The sequence below is a fragment of the Tamandua tetradactyla genome, chromosome 5, assembly GCF_023851605.1.
Source record: "Tamandua tetradactyla isolate mTamTet1 chromosome 5, mTamTet1.pri, whole genome shotgun sequence".
NCBI lineage: Eukaryota > Metazoa > Chordata > Mammalia > Pilosa > Myrmecophagidae > Tamandua > Tamandua tetradactyla.
In genome coordinates, this window is record NC_135331.1 from 15466591 (window position 1) to 15488560 (window position 21970).

The 21970-nt window shown below is 44.6% G+C and overlaps 1 long non-coding RNA gene across 2 annotated transcripts in view; it reads left to right on the forward strand.

The window, feature by feature from the left end:
- The window catches only part of LOC143683667 (uncharacterized), a 266606-nt gene that overhangs the window by 160301 nt on the left and 84335 nt on the right, over positions 1-21970 (forward strand). The window lies entirely within an intron of this gene.

A 21970-nucleotide genomic window follows, 5' to 3' on the forward strand; every position in this document is an offset into this window, starting at 1 on the left:
GTAACTTCACACCCCCCTAACCCCCTCTCCCCCAGTTCTTGGATTCTTCATCTGAAAAAAAGTGAGAGTCAGATATCTTCCTTGGAGGGTTGCTGGATGGATGACCAGAAACCAAGTACATAAGGTGCAAATGTCCCAGGCCATCAAATTGTTGTCCTCGCAGTGGCCTTGAAGGAATCTGGTCATGTTGTTTTTGTTTTCCCGTCCTGTCCCTTGCTTCTTGACCTTCTTTGGATATGATCTCCCTTTATAATCAGGGTCTATTTGGGTCTCACTGTGTGTCAAGGCAGTGGAGTTGATCCATTTGAAACTTAATTTCCCACATGCAAAGAATTTCTGCCTTACGTTGCTTCTTTGCCTTGCTTTTCTTTCCTCTGCCTCTTTATCCCCTTCTGCTTCTTTATCTCTGACCATATCTTTTGCCTGTTTCTCAACTGCCTGATTCCTTTATCTTCTTTACTTTCTTCTAGCAGCCAGGACTTCTGTCTCACTTGTCTCCACGCCTTTGTCTTTCTCTGACTCAGTTTCTCTCTCTCTCTCTCTCTCTCTCTCTCTCTCTCTCTCTCTCTCTCTCTCTCTCTCTCTCTCCCCCTCTCTATCTCCCTCCCTCCCTCCCCATCTGTGTCTCTATCTCTTCCTCTCCATCCATCTTAAGCTTCAGCTCAGCTTGGCTGACCTCTCTGATTCTTTCTCCTCACTCTGGCCTCTTTCTCTCATCCATCTCTTTGAACCTGATAGAGACTCTTTGTTTTGCCCCTTCCTCCATCCATTTTTCCTTCCACCTCTCTCTGTCTCCCTGTCTGCCACTGTTTCTATCATTTCCTCTCCTTTACTCATTCTAGCTTCCTCCCTCTGGCATCCACCTCCTCTTCTCCCCATGCCTTTCCCCTTTCCCCCCATCTCCTGGTCTCTGGTCCTTGGTTCTCTCCTCCGTTTCTCTGCCTCTCACCCACCCTGCCGCCATTCCTCATGCTTTCTTGTGTTCTCTCTTACCACACAGTCTTTGCACATCAGGCCCAGGCCCAGCCTGGGCTCTCTGGGCTCCAGGAAACCAGCCAGGGACTGTTCAGGCCACACCATAACTCAGGAACTCAGCCAGCAATCATTTCATTAAGCAGAATGGCTTTCCCAGTCCCAGATAGCAGGCCTGCTCCTTCCCCACCACGGCCCCTCCTCACCCCAAAGCCCCCTTGCAACTTCCTGCTTGCAGCAGCCACACAAGGCCTCTTTCTAATCCTCCGACTTGTCTGTTTAGTGTCTTTGGAGAGGGGAAAGGAGCAGAAAAGTAGCTTGTCTTTTATTTTTATTTGCCCTCTTTTTTTCCTTCCTCCAGATATCCCCCTGGGGCACTGGCCTAGAACAGAGCAACAAATATTTACTAATTCCATTAACAGAAGAGATTTTTTTCCAAGCGAATATCTGAGGCCCCAAGCTCCTGGTGAGCCTCCTCCCCCCTCTCCCTGCAGGCCCAGGACTTATATATAGTTCACTCAGTGCCATTTCCCCAATTTTTTCTGAAGTTCAAGACAAGTTGAAGGGTCAAAAAGGCAAAGGGTGTTTTAGAAGTTTAGCAGACAGCTTTTGGTACAAGGAAAAGAAAGAAAGAGAGAGCGGGAGAGAGGAAAAGAGAGCAAGGGAGCAGGGATCTGGCTCATATTAAGCTGAAAGTTTCCAACCATTGATTCACTCTGGAATTATAGTCTTTTACTTAAAAAAAAAAATCATGAAACATGGTTTATTCATGAATTTTTTTTTTTATATTAGTCAAAAACCATATTTTAGTTCACCAAGATGGAGACTCATCCTTCCTTTCTCTTTGGATCTATCAAAGAAGGGACCAGAGGATGGGGGATGATGGATTTCCAAGGAGTGAGTTCCTGAGCACACAGCCAGGCCCGCTCCAATGACTTGCCCCTTGCCTGCCTCTTAAGGAAAACCAAGGACATTTCCTTCCTTTTGGAGTTCTCTTAGAGGAAGCAGAACATGGTCTGAAAGAGGAACCCTTGGGACCTGGTAAAGGAGAAAATGGAGAAGAGAGAAAACTCAGTGAGTTGAGGAGTGGCTGAGTGTCACATTAGTAGGGATTCAGCATCTTCCAGTGTTTCCCAATAATGTCCCATGGCTAAACTGTCAATGAACAACCAGGAATGACTGGATTAGGGAAATGCTGTGCTGTATTCTCCTTTCATTCTCTTTCAGTTCCAAGGCGAAAGCCTCAGCTGGGTGCCAATGTGTCATTAACACCTTCTTGCCACTCATTAATCCTCCCTTTTAAGGTAGAGAGAGAGTAGCCCTCAGGCTCAGAAACTTCAACAGCCAACACTACCTGGTATTTATCCTTGGCCTGGCTCCTGTGACCTTCTATTTATGAAAATAGAAGCTAGTCTTTTATGGCAGTGACACAAAGCTTCCTTTTGGAGCAAATTAAAATTTAAACAAATAATAGATGGTTGTGTCGAGAAAAAAGTTAAGAAAAATACTACATAATTAATAACACAGTACCTTGATATGGCAAAATGTTGAGGTTGTTGCCCAGACGTAGGGAGCTTGGGAAATGCCGATGTGCTGTGCTGGTTGTTCACTGGAGCTCAGCCCTTGAGATTCACCAGTGAGATGGTGGGCAAGGAAGCCTCCTCATCTGCTGAGCCTGCTGCACTGCTGTAGTTCTTTCAGCCTGAACTGCTACTTCTAACATCTGCATGCACTGGGTTTCCTCAAGAGATTTTTTGAGGGAAAAATAAAAGCTCCATAAATGGAGGGAGGGGAGACCTTAAAAAGATCATCCTCAGCTGCTGTGGAAAAGTTTGGCAATTCCTCAGAAAACTAAACATCGAGTTGCCCTATGACCGGGCAATACCACTGATAGGTATATACCCAGAAGAGCCAAAAGCAGTGACATGAACAGACATGTGCCCACAGATGTTGAAAGTGGCAGTATTTACAATCGCCAAAAGATGGAAACAATCCATGTGCCCATCAACAGAGGAGTGGATAAACAAAATATGGTATACACATACGATGAAATATTATGCAGCAGTAAGACAAAATGAGGTCCTGAATCATGTGACAATGTGGATAAAACTTGAGGACATGATGCTGAGTGAAATGTCAGACATAAAAGCACAGATATTATATGATTTCACTATTATGACTCTGGTAAAGTAATTTCAGAGGTTACACTGTAGAATTTAGCAGACCTAGAGGTACTCAAAAGCTAGAGATGGGGGAAAGGCTACTGTGCTGGTTTGAAATGATGTATGTACCCTAGAAAAGCCATGTTTTAATCCTAATCCTATTTTGTAAAGGCAGCCACTTCTAATCCCTATTTAGCATTGTATGTTTGAAACTGTAATTAGATCATCTCCCCGGAGATGTGATTTAATCGAGTGGTTGTTAAACTAGATTAGGTGGAGGTGTGTCTCCACCCATTTGGGTGGGTCTTGATTAGTTTCTGGAGTCCTATAAAAGAGGAAACACTTTGGAGAATGAGGAGATTCAGAGAGAGCAGAGAAGAACGACATAGCCATGAGAAGCAGAGTCCACCAGCCAGCGACCTTTGGAGACGAAGAAGGAAAATGCCTCCCGGGGAGCTTCATGAAACAGGAATCCAGGAGAAGAAGCTAGCAGATGACGCTGTGCTCCCATGTGCCCTTCCAGATGAGAGAGAAACCCTGACTGTGTTCTCCATGTGCCTTCTCACTTCATCAGCCTTGTTGAACCAAGGTCTCTTTCCCTGGATGCCTCTGATTGGACATTTCTATAGGCTTGTTTTAATTAGGACATTTTCTCGGCCTTAGAACTGTAAACTAGCAATTTATTAAACTCCCCTTTTAAAAAGCCATTCCAGGGCGGGCCATGGTGGCTCAGCAGGCAAGAATGCTCGCCTGCCATGCCAGAGGACCCAGGTTCAATTCCCGGTGCCTGCCCATGTTAAAAAAAAAAAAGCCATTCTGTTTCTGGCATATTGCATTCTGGCAGCTAGCAAACTAGAACAGCTACCCAATGACATTAAACTTAAATAAATACTAGGGAATGGATAGAAGTGATGGTAACTAATTATTGGGGTTATAAGTAACATTGCCATGTTGAAGGTGAATATGATTGAAAGGGGATGTATAGTGCCATGCAGCCCACTGATTAAATCTATAATTATAAATAAGTTCTCACGTGAAATATTTCAAAGGTTTGATAAACTAAAAATGCATGCTATGGCCAACAGTTAGCAGGAAGACATCAACAGTACCACAGCACTACCAGGGGCAACTAATTGTGGGGCGGGACAAGTGATAAGGGGTAGTTTTGATTTGATAGTTGGTGATGCTGTGTTTGTTGGTTCTTGGTCTCTATGGACCAATGAAAATTATCTAAAATTGAAAGTGCTGCTGATAGTACAACCAAGTGAGGATACTGTAAGACATGATTTGTTTATTTCGGAGTTATCCACGATGCTAGTAGATGGAGGGAGCAGAAGGGGACAACAACTAAGAAGCAGAATGGCGGACAGTGACACATTTACATGATAGAATATGGTGCCGCTACAAAAAGGAAGGATGTTGAAAGGCAAGCAACAAACTGAATAAACATTGGGGACAAAGTGCTATGCAAAATAAGCCAGAAACAAAAGAACAGACATGCTAAGGCCTTGCTCAGAAAATACTTATATGAAAATTGGAGTCTAGATTGTAAGCCCTTATCGCAGCCACACTTAGTTTGAAGTTGTAAATGTATTTCTACATTCTGAGACACTGAGCTACGTGTGTCTCAGCCGGTATTTCTCTGGAACTTTGAGAAACTTTGTGACACCTAAGAACCAGAAATGGTGTGCTGCAGCCCTGAAAGTTAGCATAGCTATATACAGTAATAGTTAAAGTAACTGAGAAAGAGATAAGCCCTTAATTAGAGATAAAAATGAAGACTGTCTTGCTGGGGCTAAGGTAAATCAGAAGACAGGGTAAAAGCAGATAGTGTATGTACTCTAGATCTTCACCTCCTGTATGAGACCAAAGGTAGAGAGGTTTATCATGTCTAGAACCTAAATTTTCTTTAACATACAATCTAAATCAACCTGTCTGGATTGCTCATTTAAACAACCCAAACTCCTGGAGTTCAGAACAGGAACAAGGCCTAGTAATTCTGTGTAGCTTAATGTAACACCAGGATACATCTCAGACTACGGTGGGCTGGTAATTTAAAAGTTTATTAGAGTCCCTTGAGAGTGAAGGAAAAAAATATGGAACTATTAAACATTCTCATCTGGGAAACCCCAGGTACCCTCTCAAGCATTGGGGATTCCCAAGAAAATAGGCCAAGTCCTTGATTTTTGAGGTTTGCCCTTATGAAACTTATTTATATAGAGGAGAAGCTAAGACTACCTATAACGAGGCCTAAGTGTTGCTTGGAGGAAGCCTCTTTCGTTGCTCATATGTGGCCTCTCTAAGCCCAGCTCTGCAAGGGAAATCACTACCCTCCCCGCTATGTGGGACATGACAGTCAGGGGTGAAAGTCTTCCTGACAATGTGGGGTGTGACTCTTGGGGATGGCACTATGGGATTGACAAAACCTTCCTGACCAAAATGGGGAAGGGAAGTGTAATAAAATAAGGCATCAGTGGCTAAAAGAGATGAAATAGTGTCAAGAGACTATTCTTGAGGCTACTCTTGACGCAAGTTTCAGTTAGATAGTGCTAACTGCCATGGTTTTCCAACCCCCAACCAACATCCTGTTGACTCTTAAGAACACCTAGGGCTCAAACTGAGACTCTATACAAGTTTCCTGGAACCTATAATTTCCAAAGGGTTCCTAGGTCAGATAAATCCTAAAACCCAGAGGGACCAGTCTCTCCAAGATTATCAACTAATTACATCCCCCTCTCCTTTAGTGTTGCCACCCCTTCTCAACCTGAAAAAGCCAGAACAGGCATTGTCTAAAGATCTCTATAGATTGGGAGAAGGATCAAAGGAGGAGGAGGTATAACAAAGAAAATAGGATTTAAACATGAGTACGACTACTGAATCACTATATTGATATTTCTTCTAGCTTCCAGTGTTTTAGAGCAGCTAGAAGGGTAGCCATAACAAACTCTGAAATATTATGTAACTACTTGTTGATATGTCCTTTGACAATTATTGCTTTTTCTTTCTTTTCTTATGTTAAAATGTTAAAAAAAAGAAATCAACTTTCTCTACCACTCCACATCTACAGAGGAGGGAATTAAGGCTCAAAAAGAGGGGGAAGGGAGTGCAACAGTAGTTCAGTGGTAGAATTCTTGCCTGCCATGAGGGAGACCCAGGTTCGATTCCCTGTCCATGCACTTCCCCCAAAAACAAGCAAGCAAAACAAACAAAAATTTCAACAAATGGTGCTGCAATAACAGGCTACTTTCATAGAAAAATAATGAAATGTGACCCCGACGTACATACAGCATACAAAAAACAACCTCAGAAAAAAGGGTGGGGTGTGTGGAAATGATTTGTTCAGGGTCACCCAGGTGTCTGGACTCTAATGTTCAGCTACTGCTAACTATGGGGCAGCTGCAGTACACGAATTCCTCGATGTGTGAGTTACCGCATTAAGTTATCACAGTAGCGTAGCGAAGTTGCTGGAATTTTACAGGGAAGGACACTGAGGCACAGAGAGGTGAGGGACTGGTCCAAGATGCCAGAGTTGATAAGTGGAGCAGCTGGGATTCCCACCCACCCCTGGCTCACTTTCTACCTTGTTTTTTATTGCAGCAGCCTACTGATTCCTTCTCCTCACAACCCTTCTCCCTACTACCCCCCCACCAGACACGTACACATGTGCACACACCACAAGCACACATGTGCACACACCACAAGCACACATGTGCACACACCACAAGCGCACGTGTAAAACACACGGGTTTTCCTCTGGAGCGTTTGAAGAGGCATTCTGAATCCTGGTTATTTCTCCAGGCTCTGCATTCACATATTTCTTCTAACTGACACGTTTCCTCTGTGTCCACTTGGAAATTCCCTGCAGGTGACAGTATGTTTCTGGCTCCCTCCAAAAGGAATGAAGGCAAGGGAGACATTCCTTCTTGGCTTGCAAGATTGTGAAGACAGAGATTCTAGGTCTAAGGATACCAGCTTATTTCTCTCAATTCTGGAAGTTCCTAGCCACGGGAAGACACTGAATGAAGCCAGTAATTTGGGTATTTCCAGATAGCCAGCTGTCAGACCCCATGGTAGAGGAGAGACCTGCCTCAGATTCTTCAGCTGTTGAGTGTCTTCACTGATGACACTGTTAGATTCTAGCCTCCTCTACCCCATGAGCGAAGTAAATGTCCACTCCCATCTTCCATACAGTTTCTTGGCGTTTATATACTCTCTGAAGCTCTTCCAAGAACTCCAATCTGAGATCTCTGCCCATGAATGTTCCCAGGAGTGACTATCTCAACTCACAGAAGGGGAAACTGAGACCCAAGGAGGGACTTCCAAGTCCCAGACAGAGGTAGGACCAGAGCTGGTTGTACACCATGCCTTCTCATCTCTCCACTGCCTCCTTCTCTCCCTAAACGCTTGAGACACTTCTGAACAGATTTAGCCGATCTGGGACAAGCTCAGTGGGAACCCACAGGGAGCCTAAGGAGTATTGAGTAAGGGATCCTGTACCAGACTCTTGGATTTGAATCCCAGCCCCATCACTTTCAGACCAGAAAGCGTTGGGCAAGTTAATAAATCTTTCTGTGCCTGTTTTCCGTTTAGTAAAATGGAGAGAATATTAGTGCTCACCTCATCGAATTGTAGTGAGGATTAAAGGAGAATCCAGGCAAAGTGCATAAATACTGCTAGCACATGGTACATTTCCAATGAAGAGTTATTACTATGAAAATCATTGTTATTATTATTAGACATAGGAAGAGAAACCCTTTTATTTGTGCAGCACAGAATCCATAGACAGGTCCATATATGCCACCCACCCTCATCCCAAGCCAGAAGACATTTTACCGCAGGCACAAACTGATTTTGCTGTTGAAGTGGTAGAATGGAGAAATGTCTGGAGCCCAGGAGGCTTGACTCCGTCAGATTCAGGCAGAGACAGGAACATGCAAAAGTGATTAAGGGATTTTTCTGAAGATCACAGAGCTAGTTAGAGGCACAGCCAGGTCTCTGGAATCTTCACTCTCGCCCTCCTCCCACTGCTTCAGGCACATCCTGCTCAAAATGTAATTCTGAAGAGCAGCCATGGGCTCCTGTGGTACAGAATGGGTTAACTCTGAGCCCTGCAGCTGGCTGCAGCAAGCTTCCTCCGCTCTGATTTTCATTTGCAAAACAAACAAACAAGAAACCCTTTAATAACTCCCAGGCCTCCTTCTTTGTGGATTTTGCAAGAAGCAAGACTTCCCAAAGATCCCTAATTGCTATGCTGTTATGCATGGAAATCTAAAGGCTGTTCCATGGCTGGCAATAGCTTTACAAGACCATCCATTCATTCATTTATGCATCTCTTCACAAAACAATCACTATGACCTACTTCAAGCCTTCAGCAGTGGAAATGGCCAGCATCCCAGATTCAAGGAGGTGACAGCATTTCTAAAACATTCCCACAGCTGCTCCAATGCAAGGGCAGCATGGTCATACCCAGGCAAGAGACAGGAACACAGAGGTGTCACTAAATCGGTACCCATCTGTGAGGAATGCCAGAATCTTTTGGTATCCTGGAAATCCAATTCTCCAGGCTGAACTTCTAGTGTGTTCCTGGTTCAGCCATGTCAGTACCCCAGATGGGCCCTTCTTCTCCTCCCCTTCCATTCCTCTTCCTCTTCATTGTGGCCACCGGGTGCCTAATGTGCCAGTTTTTGCACTAACTTCATAACCATTATCTCATTCTGTCCCTCACAACAACTCAAAGACATATTTTGAGTCACCCCCTTTCCCCACCCCTGTAAGAAAACAGAGGACAGAGAGATAAAGCCATGTGGTTAAAGTTTCAAAGGCAGCAAATGGAGAAACAGGATTTGAACCCAGGTCTATCAGTCTCCATGTCTTGAGCTTTTCTCTCCCCTTCTAGTTTACTTGAACAATTTCCTCCTATTCAGCATATCAAAGACAAAATACAGTGGGAGTTCATGCTCAATATCTATTTCCACACCACTAGTGTCTGGTGCAAACTCAGATTCTGGGATTATAGCCACTTTCAGCTGCAATATAAATTCTCTCTCTCTCTCTCTCTCCATATATATAAATGTGAGGTTGAAAGAAGGTGGGGAATAAAGTTAAGCATGCTTTCTTTTACATTCAGCAAAGAGAGTCATCTGTAAATGCAGCAGACATTGAGAATCGCCTACTCAGCATCCACTTCCTAGCCTTTGTTATCAGAGCCCCCAGTTTACAAACCCATGATGACATGAAATCTGAGAAAAAAAAAATCTTTTTGTGATATGGTAAGTGATTGAGGTGGTTTGTTACTGCAGCATAACCCAGCCTCTCCTGAAGAAAGCAAGTTCCCATTAGCTCAACTGCGAGGCTTTGGGGATCCTCTTCACAAACCCTCCCAAGAATCCTAGGTTGCTGTCTTTTCTTTTGCCTTCTGCTGCTTGCGGGGAGAATGAGAGAGCAAACATATGCTGTGAGATGCTGATCCCCCAGGTAGCTCTGCTTGCTGGTCTCTGATGCCTCTAGGGCTTCCTTCTGGTATCTGATGGTCGAGTCTGATGCGGAGGTTTGGGCTTCTCACTGAGAGCAGGATGATTTGCTTCCCTCCTGTGGTATATGTAGTTAAAGGTAGTTAAAGGTACCTGCTGGAGAAGTTTTGGGGTACCTACTAATTATGGCTGCTGCATTTTCATAGGAAGAGCACTCCCCTGAGAAGTTGGGGAGGCTAGCTCAGAGGTTTCCAGATGCAGCTGCACAGGGACACAGAACATGTCCTGACCCAGGCGTGGTGTTGAATCAGGGTCTGCTGCCCTGACCCCCTTTGCATATGACAAGTTCTCCTTTGGGCCCTGTTGTACTTTCCTACCACCTGAGCTTACCTGGAACTGCCCCAGTCTGCCAGAACATAATTTTAATGTCTTTGAAACTCAGTAGTGGAGTTAGGCATGCCTTCATCAGTTAGGTTATAAGATGCAAATAGGAGATAAAACGACTTAAGCTGGCTTAAACTATAGGAAAATGTATTGGCAAGCATCCTGGAAGCCTGAAGAAGGGTGAGCTTCAAAATTGACTTAATCCAATGTCTCTGGTTGCGCTTTTTCTGAGCTGCTTTTAATTTTGCCTGTCTCTCAGAGCCAGCTTTATTCTCAGCCCACAGTAAGATGGCTGCCTGTGGTCAGTTGTCCACAGATGCTCTTATCCAGAGGAATAAGAGAGTGAATTACTTTGGAAAACTCTTGCAGAAGATCAAAGAACGTTTTTTAGAAGAAACCTCTTGTATCTCATTGTGCAGAATGGGTCAAATGACCCTTCCTGAACCAACCCTTGGGAGTAGAACAGAGTTGCTCTTGGACTAACTGGGCCAAGCCCTGGAGTTGGGAGGAAGGCTTACTTTTCTCGGGGACTATGGTTGGTGTGAAGGAGAGATGGATGTTATGGACAAAATTGAGATGCTGTTTGGAAGCATAGGGGAATGGATGCTGGGTAAGCTACCAGCAGTGACTGTTATAGGGCCTTACTCCTTCATTTCCTAGGAGCTTTCTCTATCCCAGTATGATTTTATATATGTAAATAGATGCTGAGGGGCGCAGCTCAGTAACAAAGTCAACATCCCAAACTTAAGGCAGATGATTATCTTGAGAGACATGTTAGAGACTAGTTCTCTCTACCAGCAGAGCAGTCTAACTCTGTAAACATGTCAAGTCAAAATCATTTGAGTCTTTTCTCAAACAAAGCTTTATTTCTCTAAATTGATATTTTGTCATGTGGTCAAATTCAATTTGGTGAACATCTTCCTTGTGTCAGTCGAGTCCTGAGGTAAACAGATGTAAAGATGGAATTAGGAATGCATGAGATTTATGGGGGGGTAATGCCTGTGAAAGATGAAGGAGAACGAAGCAGGATAAGGTAGGAAGAGCTTCAGACCACAATGCAGAATCTGGCCAAGTTATGGCCAACTCATGGTCTTCCAATTCAAAAGCAAAGATGGCCCATTAGAGGATTCATGCATTGGGCAGAAATGGCCAGGCCCTGGAGCCCTGCCATGTTCAGTCTTTGAGTGGGAGCTTTCAAGGAGGATGTGGCCTTAGCTCAAAAGCCAAGGAGGCTGGAGGCTATTCCTAACTGTACCCCTTGTAGCTGAATGACAAGTCCTTTCTTGAAGGGCATGTGGGCAATGTACCTTGGTGGCCACCACATCTCCTATGTACCAGGCACTCCCCGGGAGGGGAGAAGAGATAATACCTGCCTTAGAGGAGCTTACGGTATAATGGGGAAGATCATCATCTCCATGGCTTGACAAGGAAACACAATCAGGTCCAAAATGTCTGGGGGATGGAAAACCCTAGAAGTAGCCATTAATTCCCATTATGACTAATGTAAAATCCATGGCATATGTGTTAATGGAGAAATAAGCTCAAGCAATAAGCTGGTGACACATAATATGGCTCATAATCATATACCACATACAACTGTAAAATCTGTTATTATACTAATAAATTGTAAAAAATTCCTGCAGGAACTTGTTAGCAGCTTCAGTGCCAGTACTTACCATTTCGTCAGTTGTTTTTAGGCTCTGCAAATGTGTGAATAATGGTAAAGAAACGCTTGAAGTTTGCTCGAGAGTACTTATTTTGAGATCTGACACTGTATTGTGGTGTAAAAACTTGGTATGCAAAAGTACAGCAAATAGAGATCTCAATCAAATTGGTGCTTACAGCAAAAAACCCATGATGCTTAACAGACGACTCTAAACTTAGTGCCCTAAAACAGCCACCATTTTATTATGTTCATGAATTCTGTGGGTCAGGAATATCAAAGGGCAAAATAGGGTTTTGTCTCTGTTCTACGATGACTGGGGAAGATTCTGAAAGGCTGGGTGCTGGAATCATCTGGAGGCCCCTTTACTGATGTCTGGTTCCTGGGCTTGGCTGGAACTTTCCACCAGAGAGCCTACACACCTAGCATCTCATGGTGGCTTGGGCTTTCTCCCAGCACGGCAGCCTCAGGGTCATCAGCCTCTCAGCATGGTGGTCCAGAGATCCAAAGAACAAGGCAGGTACTGCATGTGGCCACTTATGATCCAGCCTCAGAAGTCAGATGGTCAAAGAAGTTGAAGAAGTCACAAGTCCACCCAGATTCAAGGAGGGGCAGGCAGGGGGCATCAACTCCACCTTTCATGGGAGAAGAGTAAAAAAATCTGTGGCTATTTTTTAAAAACTGGTAATAAAAGTTATCACTAGCTATGTACTAAACCTGGTACTAAATTATTATGCGTTGATTCTTCATAGTAACCCTATCCTTGAGATATTAAAATCTCCATTTTATAGAAAGGTTAAGTGACTAGCCCAAAGTCACATAGCTAGAAGGAGATGTGTCCAAGAGGAATTCTCGAATCGGTTGGATTCTATCATCCCCCGCCGCAGATCAAATTTGATGCCTGGCATCCTCCTTATTCCTGGCCTGGGGTCAAGAGATTAGGCCAATGAGAGAAGAGGCTCAAATATGATTTAAAGATATTTTCTTTTCCCAGTAGGTTGTGCTGCCTTGTCTTCCACGTTCATCTCTATGATTGATAAATCCATAGTGCCCTTAAGGGTTATCAGGTTTTGTCTTAATTTTCTGAATCCATCTTGAACTGAGTAAGGCAAAGGGGTTGGGAGGAGAGAATATGAGGTTCGTTCTGTCTTTGTTCCCAAGGGCTGCCATAACTTGGTGACTTAAAACAGCAGAATTTTATTCTTTCACAGTTTGGGGGCTGGTAGTTTAAAATCAAGGGATTGGCAGGGCCGTGTTTCCACTGAACTCTCCAGGGAAGAATCTGTTCCATGCCTCTACAGGCCTCTAGGGTGGCCAGCAATTCTTGGCATTCCTTGGCTTGTGACATCACAACTCCAACCTCTGCCTCTGACTTTACATGCCTGTCTTCTCTATCTGTTTCTGTGTCCCAATTTCTCTCTTCTTACAAGGACACCAGTCATATTGGAGTAGGTCCTTCCTGATTCAGTTGGCCTTGTCTTAACGAATCCTATCTTCAAAGACCTCACAGCTGTCCAGGTGTTGTGCCTGCAGGGGCTTGGCTGAGTGTGGCAGAGTGTCCTGGGGGTCCTTGGGGCAGGGTCTGGCAGCCAGCAGGACTTGATGGGCAAGGGATCCCAACCAAGGAGGGTGATGACATTGCAGAGAAAGGAGCCAATGGCCCGGTGTTGACAGGTGGTCTGATCCAGACATGTGAGTCGTAGGCACAGCACTGGGAGACATGAATGGTTCTCAGTCCAACCAGCCCCCTCCCACCACTGTCAGCACACCAGAGGCACCAGGCTGGGCCCAGACATTGTACATGAAAATATAAAATGGAAATGGAAGATGATCCTTCATGCATTCCTTCTGCACTCTTGGAGTCTGAGGGGACTTTGGATAGCACAATTCGTCCTCTTCATTTCCCAAAGTCAGGAGGTCTCCTGGGGCCTGCACCAAAGCTCCTCATCCTTACCACACCCCTGGATCCTCAGGCTCCTCCTCCTCTGTGCCCAGCACACAGTCGGTGGCCAATTCGTGTTGAAAGACTTGTGCTTTGTATTCCACTAATTTTTAAACGAAGGGTAATGGGTCTCCTTCCCATATATTTCTGCTTTAACTTTGTCCATATTGTCCTACTTGCCTCTAATTCTCTCTTCATTCTCCAAGCCTCCCTCTGCCTTCCCACTCCTAAGGATGCTCCCAGACTCCAGTCTTCCTCCAGCGACTTCTCCCTACAGCTGGTCCCCCAAGGCTCTCCAAACCCTATATTTACTGCCATGGCAGCATCTACCCCAGTGCATTTTAAGGAAATCATGTGTAGGAGAGTTACATTTCACAGGCTGTGGTTCAGATGTAGCCAAAACGAATACAATAACAGCTTTTCATTTATTTGGTTGGTTTTTATAAGGGATTTCATCTTGCCCGTGAGCCCTCATTTCTGTTATTGGCAGAAAAAGTTAAACTTCCCAATTAAAGTTATGATGCCTTTAGTAGATATTCTGCTAATCCAGAATTCAAATTCCTGGTAAGGGCTTCATCTCCTTCCTCAACGGGTCTCTGCTCTCCTGTCCCATTTCTGAGGCAGCCTCTGGGGGTGGGGAAAGCGAAGTGCCCTTGAGGTCATAGGGGGACCAGCCTCCATAGAGTCCTTGGTCCTGTGGCATGGCGGTGGCGGTGGGGAGGGAATTGCCTGCTCCCTTGGTACCATGCTGCTGGGCATTCCGGGACCCTTGCCATTGCCTGTGGCTGGGAGATCCTTCACAGTCTAGGCCTGGGGTCTTTCTGATTGTCTGAACTCTTGGCACCTCTCCCTAGTGCACATGGAAACTTCTAGATTCCTAGGATGCTGTACCCAGACCCTGAGGACCTGAAGGCCCCTCTTTGGCCATTCTACTAGATACCCCTGAGCAGCTCAAAGTCTCCGTCCAGAGAAGTGGGGCCATAGTCACAGACATGGTTAGAGTCTCCAAAACCCATCTAGAGGCTTCTCCCTCCCATCCTCACTGTGGGGGGAATCCTGCTGGGGGCTCCCCTGGCTGCTCAGCACTGCACAAACCCTCATCTTCCACTTCCCATCTAAGAAGAACTCCTCTTATACCATATCCTCCTTTGCTCATACTCCACCAGGTTCTTTATTCGAGGGAATAGCCACTTTGGTCTTCTTTGGGGCAATCACTGTGTGGTTTTGGATTAATGGCAGATGGGTGTGAATTCCAGCATCAAAAGCAGAATTAAAATTAAAAAGAAAGAAAAGTACATAAGCAGACCGTAACACACCCACCCACACCATTTCTTTGTCACATTGATCTCTCTCTCCCACTCTGACTCCTTGAGGTCAGGGACTGTGTCTGACTCATTTCTGTAGCCCCAGGTCCTTGAATGGGGCTTGACACAAAGGAAGTGCTCAAAGGATGATTCCCCAGCTGTGCCCTGGCCTTCTGGAGATCTGGGTGTCTGGAGCATGACACTCTGTATTGCACGTCGGCCCTATATTCCCCTGTGGAGCAGTGAAGGGGAAATAATAATGATGGGTACTTGATTTTGAGCATCTAATATATATCAGACACAGTTCCAGGCACTAACATTAAATTCCATTGCAACCCCAAGGACAAGCTTGATGATTTTCCTCTTACAGACCCAGCAGTTGAGTTCAGAGAGGTTAAACCTGTTGTCTTAATGTACTTTGTCAGTAAGTAAAAGAGATAGGATTAAACTCAGGAATGCACAGCTCCAACGTTCAGGGTTTGTAGGTTTATAGGTGAATCTTTTGGAACCGAGGAGAGAACCCTGGTCTAAGACGATCTTAGAACGCAACTCTTGTAAATCTGTCTCCAGGAGGGCAGCCCATGGAGCTGCAGGTTAAAGTTTGGGATTTGCTGGTGCCAAATCTGTTATATAGGGAGCACCATATGGAGCCTAGAATTCATCACGGCCTTTGGCAGGCAGCCTGGCCTGGAAATAACCCCAGAAGGCTACATTTTGATCAGGAAGCTTGCAGCTGTTTTTCAAAGTCATAGTCGGAAATTTTAGTTTAATTTTATTTTTGGTAAACCTACAAGCCCCTCATTTTTCATTCAGTCTTCCAATTTCCTTGGTGTCCTGTGCTATTGCAGTCGGTACATGGCACACGTCTGGGGAGATACTGAGATATTTGGAGAGGTCAGGACACCTCGTCAGGCCAAGCAGGGGATGGGGCCTCTGGAAAAAAAAAATCCCAAGTAAAGTTAAGCACATAAACAGCTGTGGCTTCCTCACTGAGTCTCAAGGTTGCAGTGGGGAAGGGGAAGGCGTACAAAGGAGCCTTTTCCTGTAAAGTGCGGCATCTGGAGGGCCAGGCAGATGCCCTAAGGCTGGGGGCAGGCTGGGGCAGCCCCTCTGCCATGGTGAGGGCTGGGAGCCGTGGGCCTCTGTGAGCTCTCAATTTTTGATTTTCCAAGTGATTCACCAGATCCCCGTCATGCTGGGGCTGAATTCTTGAAAGTGAAGCCGCACTTAAATTCTCAAAAGTAAAGCCACGTTTTAGACTTTGGCTGCAAGGGGCTTGGAATCCAGCCACCCTAGACTTGAGAGAGCAGCAATTCCATTTTTGAGGTTGGAGGAATCCTAGAATTCAGAGGTTGGGCCTGACTGGGAGAGAAATTGATTCCAATATAATTCAACCCCACCCCCATCCCACCCTGTCCCAGGAGGGTCTTGAACAGTGTGGCTCAAGAGCATATTTTTACTTGAATAAACTGTTCTGGGTATAAATAAGGTGTCAGACTGGACTTGTACTTGCTGGGAGAAGACCTCAAGCAAGTTCATGAGAATGTCTGTGAGAGAGAGACAGAGAGAGAGAGAGAGAGAGAGAGAGAGGAGAGAGAGAGAGAAAGAGAGAGAGAGAGAGAGAGAGAGAGAGAGAGAGAGAGAGAGAGAGAGAGAGGAGAGAGAGAGAGAGAGAGAGGAGAGAGAGAGAGAGAGAGAGAGAGAGAGAGAGAGAGAGAGAGACAGAGTGAGAGATAGAGAGAGAGGTTAGAGAGAGAGAGAGAGAGAAGAGAGAGATAGAGAGAGAGAGAGAGAGAGAGAGAGAGAGAGAGAGAGAGAGAGAGAGAGAGAGAGAGAGGAGAGAGAGAGAGAAAGAAGCCACATGTAAAATTCAAGGTTTTGTTATATTCTTTTGCCTACACAATACCACACAGGTCGTGTGGTTGACTTATTTTTAACTGGGTGTTTGTGTGAATGAACCAAACTGGTCAGTTGCTTGGGCAATGTTGAGATCAGAAGCAAGCTGATCAAAGGCACAGAAAGCAACTACTAATTTGAACCCCAAACCCCACAATAGCTAGACAAAGACATGTCAGTTTGGATTGTGTTGAGACGTGGCCTGCCTTGGAGCCTGGCAACCAGTATTATAGTCACCAAAGTAAAGCAAGTATAGCTTCTACTTCTGGCTATCAAAATAGCTAAGCTCTGACCATTCATTCTAGAGGAGGCTGAGCTTGTTTGATCCAGTTTTCAAGAAAGTGAGGAGGAGAAAAGGTATGTTTGTGGTGTGTGTTAGGGGAAGCCTGAAAGGTTGGAAGTACAGTGATGACTGTTAACTTTAATGATCGACCAAGTAGGCCAAGCAGGAATCCAATAACTTGTTAGTCAATTGATTATACAGGGGCCAGTTCAATCAATTGCATGACATTTTTATTCCTCATTTCATCGGAGTTGCATCTCAATGAAGTGAGAGAAAAAGTCAAGGGCTAAAACATTCAGAATCGCAAAATATAAGATATTAAGAGATGGAAAAGCCTTAGATTTCATTGCATCCACGTTTCTCTACATGGATTTTGCACTCCTATAACCCCCCAGGATAGTACACCAAACATCTACTCCACAGTCATACACATTTGGAAAATATTCCATGCCATTATCTTAGGAAACGAAAATGAACATCAGCACATTCAAGGCGCTGTGGCAAGTCCTGTATCCAGAAAACCTCTTTCATTTTGAGGAATGCAGCATTTTCTAAACATCTTTGATGATGGAATGCTTTTGGACAAAATGTTTTTCTCCTTCCCATGAAACTAGTCTTTCATGTATACTTTGGGACATCCAACCCTTTTATTTCTTAGATGATGAAAGTGAGAACTAAAGAAATAAAGAAACTTGTCCAAAGTCATGGGGTGGCCTAGCGTGAATTCTTGTTGTCCTTATAGCAGGGACTGCATTGTGTCCTGTGGGCCGCCTGGATGAATGGAGAATGCTCTACTCAACCAGCCAACCCTGCCTTTCACTGGCCATGTGACCTGGGGAGAGTCATACCTCCTCTGGGGGCTTCCGTTTGCTCAGCTGGAAAATCAGAGGCCTGGACTAAGTCATCTCTACGGTTCCTTTCAGTTTGAAGATTATATGACTATCGATCTCGCCTGTATGTGGCTAAAGGATGTAATTTAGCCTTGGATAGAAACCTCTATTTAAAAAGCCAAATTATTATTTTGGTCAATGATGTATTACACTTCCCTCGTCCATTTCTGGCCTTGGCCCTGTCAGCGAATTCAGCGCTGATGAGTTAATGTATGTGAAAGTGCTTTGTAAACGGCAAGGTACTGCCCAAACACAAGGGCTTATTTTTATGTTATTTAAGTTGCGAGCACCATAACCAGGCTGGATGCAGTGTATGGGACATGAATCAGAAGCGAGGTCACACACCTCATTTTCAGTGTGTGATGAGAGTCGTGGATGTAGCTGAGCAATGTGCTCACAAGCACGTGCTCTTGGAGAAGACCGTTTAAAGCCACAGCCAGACTCTAACACTTAACCATCTGTGTGGTCTTGGGCGAGTTACTTCTCCTTTCTCAGACTCAGTTTCTTGTTCTGGAAAAAAAAAATGGGTATACTATTAGTTTGAACTGCGTAGGGTTGATGGAAAGATTAAATGAGATACTGCACAGGAATCACAGACCACCACACTTAGCATGTGACAATCTATATACATTATAAATTTTGGTTTTATGTGTATTTTATGTATGAAGCATGTGCAACTGTCACGTGCCTATGTTGTCCTTTTCATATTTTGCAAATTGTTTTGTTCCCTGTGGTTTGGCTTGTGTTCCATGAGTAACTCATCAGAAATAAGAAAAGAAGATGGCATCTTGGAAGGATAACATTGGGGAATCTGAGCTTTGGAAGACACTTAAAAGGCCATCTTTCCCTACCTCTCAATGCCTGAATTCCCTTCTTCCACATCTTATAATCATACATTTGAGACCAATGCTTGGGCTTTAAAGCATTACCCATAATGGTATGGGCTGCACATTTCAACCAGTGACCCAGAAGAGAGGACTCGCCTTAAAGAGGACTAAGCCTTGCTCTGCGGTGGAGGGAAATTAAAAATGTGAAGAACAGTTGCATCTCAGGTCGCTCTAACCTCTGTCTTGGGTTCTGTCCTTGCCATGCTATTGTGGAGTTTGCTAGGGAAGGGAAACATTTGAGTCCATTATTCTAAAAGCAGCAGAAAATAAACTCTTGGAAAAAAAAAGTGGTGCACTGGCCACAGGAACTTAATGGGCCAATTTGATCTCTGCCTCCTGCCTGGCTGAGGGTGTCAGGAGCCATGCTCTCAGCTTGCAAGAAAAATGTCATAATGAAGTGCTCGAGGAATGGAGAGTTAATGGAACTGGGAGTCTGAGTTACAAGAAAAGGGCCTTAAAAGAAGGGTGGGGTATAATTTATAAACAGCAATAGATGGAGCAGGGAGCCTGCAACATTTATGAGAGAAGAAAATGGAACCTTTCACAAAAGTCAGTGTTTCTGTTCTCTGCAGGACTGAGAGACATGCACGGGTGGGGATTCGACTCTGGTCGTGCCCCAGCCCCTCTTCATTAGGGTGGAGAATGCCATCTTTGCCAACTGAGTTCTGTGGGTCAAAGGCACAAGTTCTGCTTCTCCCGTGAATGGGGAAGTTTCTGTTTATTCTAACGATGTTGAGGTCCTCAAAATGGAATGTGGCTCCAGTGACTTCAAGTGCTTGGGACATCCCTCTCATGACCTGGAATACTAGTCAGGACTGTGTTGGGTGTGACAGACACAGGCCTTAGACTGAAACAGAAAGAGGGCAGGTCTTGTTTCGGACTTCCCCAGAAGCAGACCCTGAGAGAAGGAGGTGATTTCCAGTAGTTTACATGAGAGATGGTCCAAAGAAGTCCTGGGAAGGGCGTGGAAAAGTGAGGTGGGGCAGGGAAGAATGCTAATGGGTTCATTTCAAGCCAGTTATGGTTCGGGCCACTGGAGCTCACCAGCCTTGGGGAACACTGATATAGCACCGAACATGTTTTCAAATTATTTCAATTGCAGGGCAAGGGAGTTGGGGTACTTAACTGTTAAATCCCTGTCAGTCATTGGTGTGGGGCTGCTTTGGGGGTTTTAGTTCTCTGGCATCCTAGCTTGTCCTGGGTGATGCTGACAGTATTCCTTGGGAGGTGGGGTGGGGGGTGGGCAGGTGAGTCAGGCAGAGAGTCACAGGTATATTCTGTAAAGCACTTTCAGGATATAAAGGTGACAGCCAAGGAGATAGAGGTGGATCACCCACAGCATGTGCTGGTGAGTAGGTATTAGTTGGACTGATTGAAAAGTCCAAGTTTGGACTAGCTTCAGGCATAGGTGGATCCCGGGGCTAAAGCAGTATCACAAGGTCCCCATCTCTAACACTTCACTGTTGGTTCTTCATTTCTCTACAATGTTCTTAAGTTGGATGACCCCTGTGACTGGTAAGATGTCTGCCAGGAGCTCCAAGTTTATATCCAATTCAGCAGCCCCAGTGAAAAAGAACACTTTTTTCCCTTAACAATTTCCGTAGAAGTCCCGGAATCTGCTCTTATTGGCTCAGCTTGGCCAATTAACTGTAATATATTTAACAATTACTTTAACGTTTCTGGTCCCCTGAGTCCTCACCTTCACGAAGACGCTACAAAACTGTCTACAACTAGAATCATTTGGGTGTAAGTGACCTCCCATGATACCTCTTTCAAGCGTTCCTCTTTATTTTCCTGTCATATCAGTGCAAGCATTATTTGATGTGTTATCCTTTGACTATTTCAGCTCTTCTTTCTATGTGTGCTATTCCTAAGTTCACCTCCAGTCCCTTGCTTCACTTCCCCTTCTGAGTAGATGCCCTCCCAAATTGTCCTCTACTGTCCAAATCAGTTGTGGCCTCTTGGGTGAAGCTCCCTACATGATTTAGGACTATTCTCATAGCAAATGACAGAAAACCCCACTTAAATGTTTTCAATAGGTATATATATACATACATATGCTCATTTAACTAAAACCTCTGTGAGCTAGCTCTGGTTTCTGTCTCAGCTTGATCCAGGGTCTTACATTCTCGTCCATCCACCCCCTTTGCCTTGGGTGTCTCCGGTCTGAGACATGGTTCCAGTGGCTCCTGCAACCACATCCTCTAACTTTTCTGTTCAGCGAGAAGGAGATTCTGTTTTGCCAAAAGTTCAAACAAAAGTGCCAGAATTCAGTCTCAGTTACTCTTAACAACCCAGAACCCATCACTGGAGTTTGGAGAAGTGATGTTAGGATTGGTTAGACTTGTATCAGATGACTGAGCTTAACCAGAATCATATACAGGAAAAATGGGGAGAGATGTTGCTAGAAATGGAATGACCAGCATCTTTCTCTCTTCTCCTGTAAAATTAATTCTTTTGTTTATTTTTTCCTCCAGCCCCTGGTCAATGGTCTTCTGTTCTAGTGCCTAACACGTCATTTTGCAGATTTTCCCATCTTTCGCACTTTTTTTTTTGCCTTTCCTATTAGCCTGTGAGTTCCTTGAGGATATAGATGGTCTTAGTGACTTTGTATCCCCAGCACTTAGCATGATGTTGGGTGTATACTGGACAGTTAAGGAATCTTCGAGAGGCAAAAAAAAAGAGAAACAAAGGAAGAAATAAATCATTCTGAATTTGAAGCCCCAAACTCCCTTCCAAACTAGACATTTGGATCTGGTTGTTGACTAGTACTTTAAACTCAACACGTTCCAATCTTCTTTTATACACCATACTCCAGCACACCATAATGCCCCTTTACTCTTTTTGACCTCATGACAGATCTGTGTCTTGACATTCTACCAGAGGTTTAATCTGTTGGCTAAAGACCTTGGGACATCCATGAGTGTGTTTCAGGGGTCCGTGAAGTTCTGGAAATTATGCAAATACTTTTATGCATATGTTCTTGTGAATTGACTTGAGGAGCTGCCTCCATAGATTTCGTATGATTGATCTAAGGGTTCAAAATCTCAAATTCTAAGAGTTTGAGAAACTCTTCAGTTTCAAGTAACCCAGCATTTGAGAGGATGTAAAATAGGC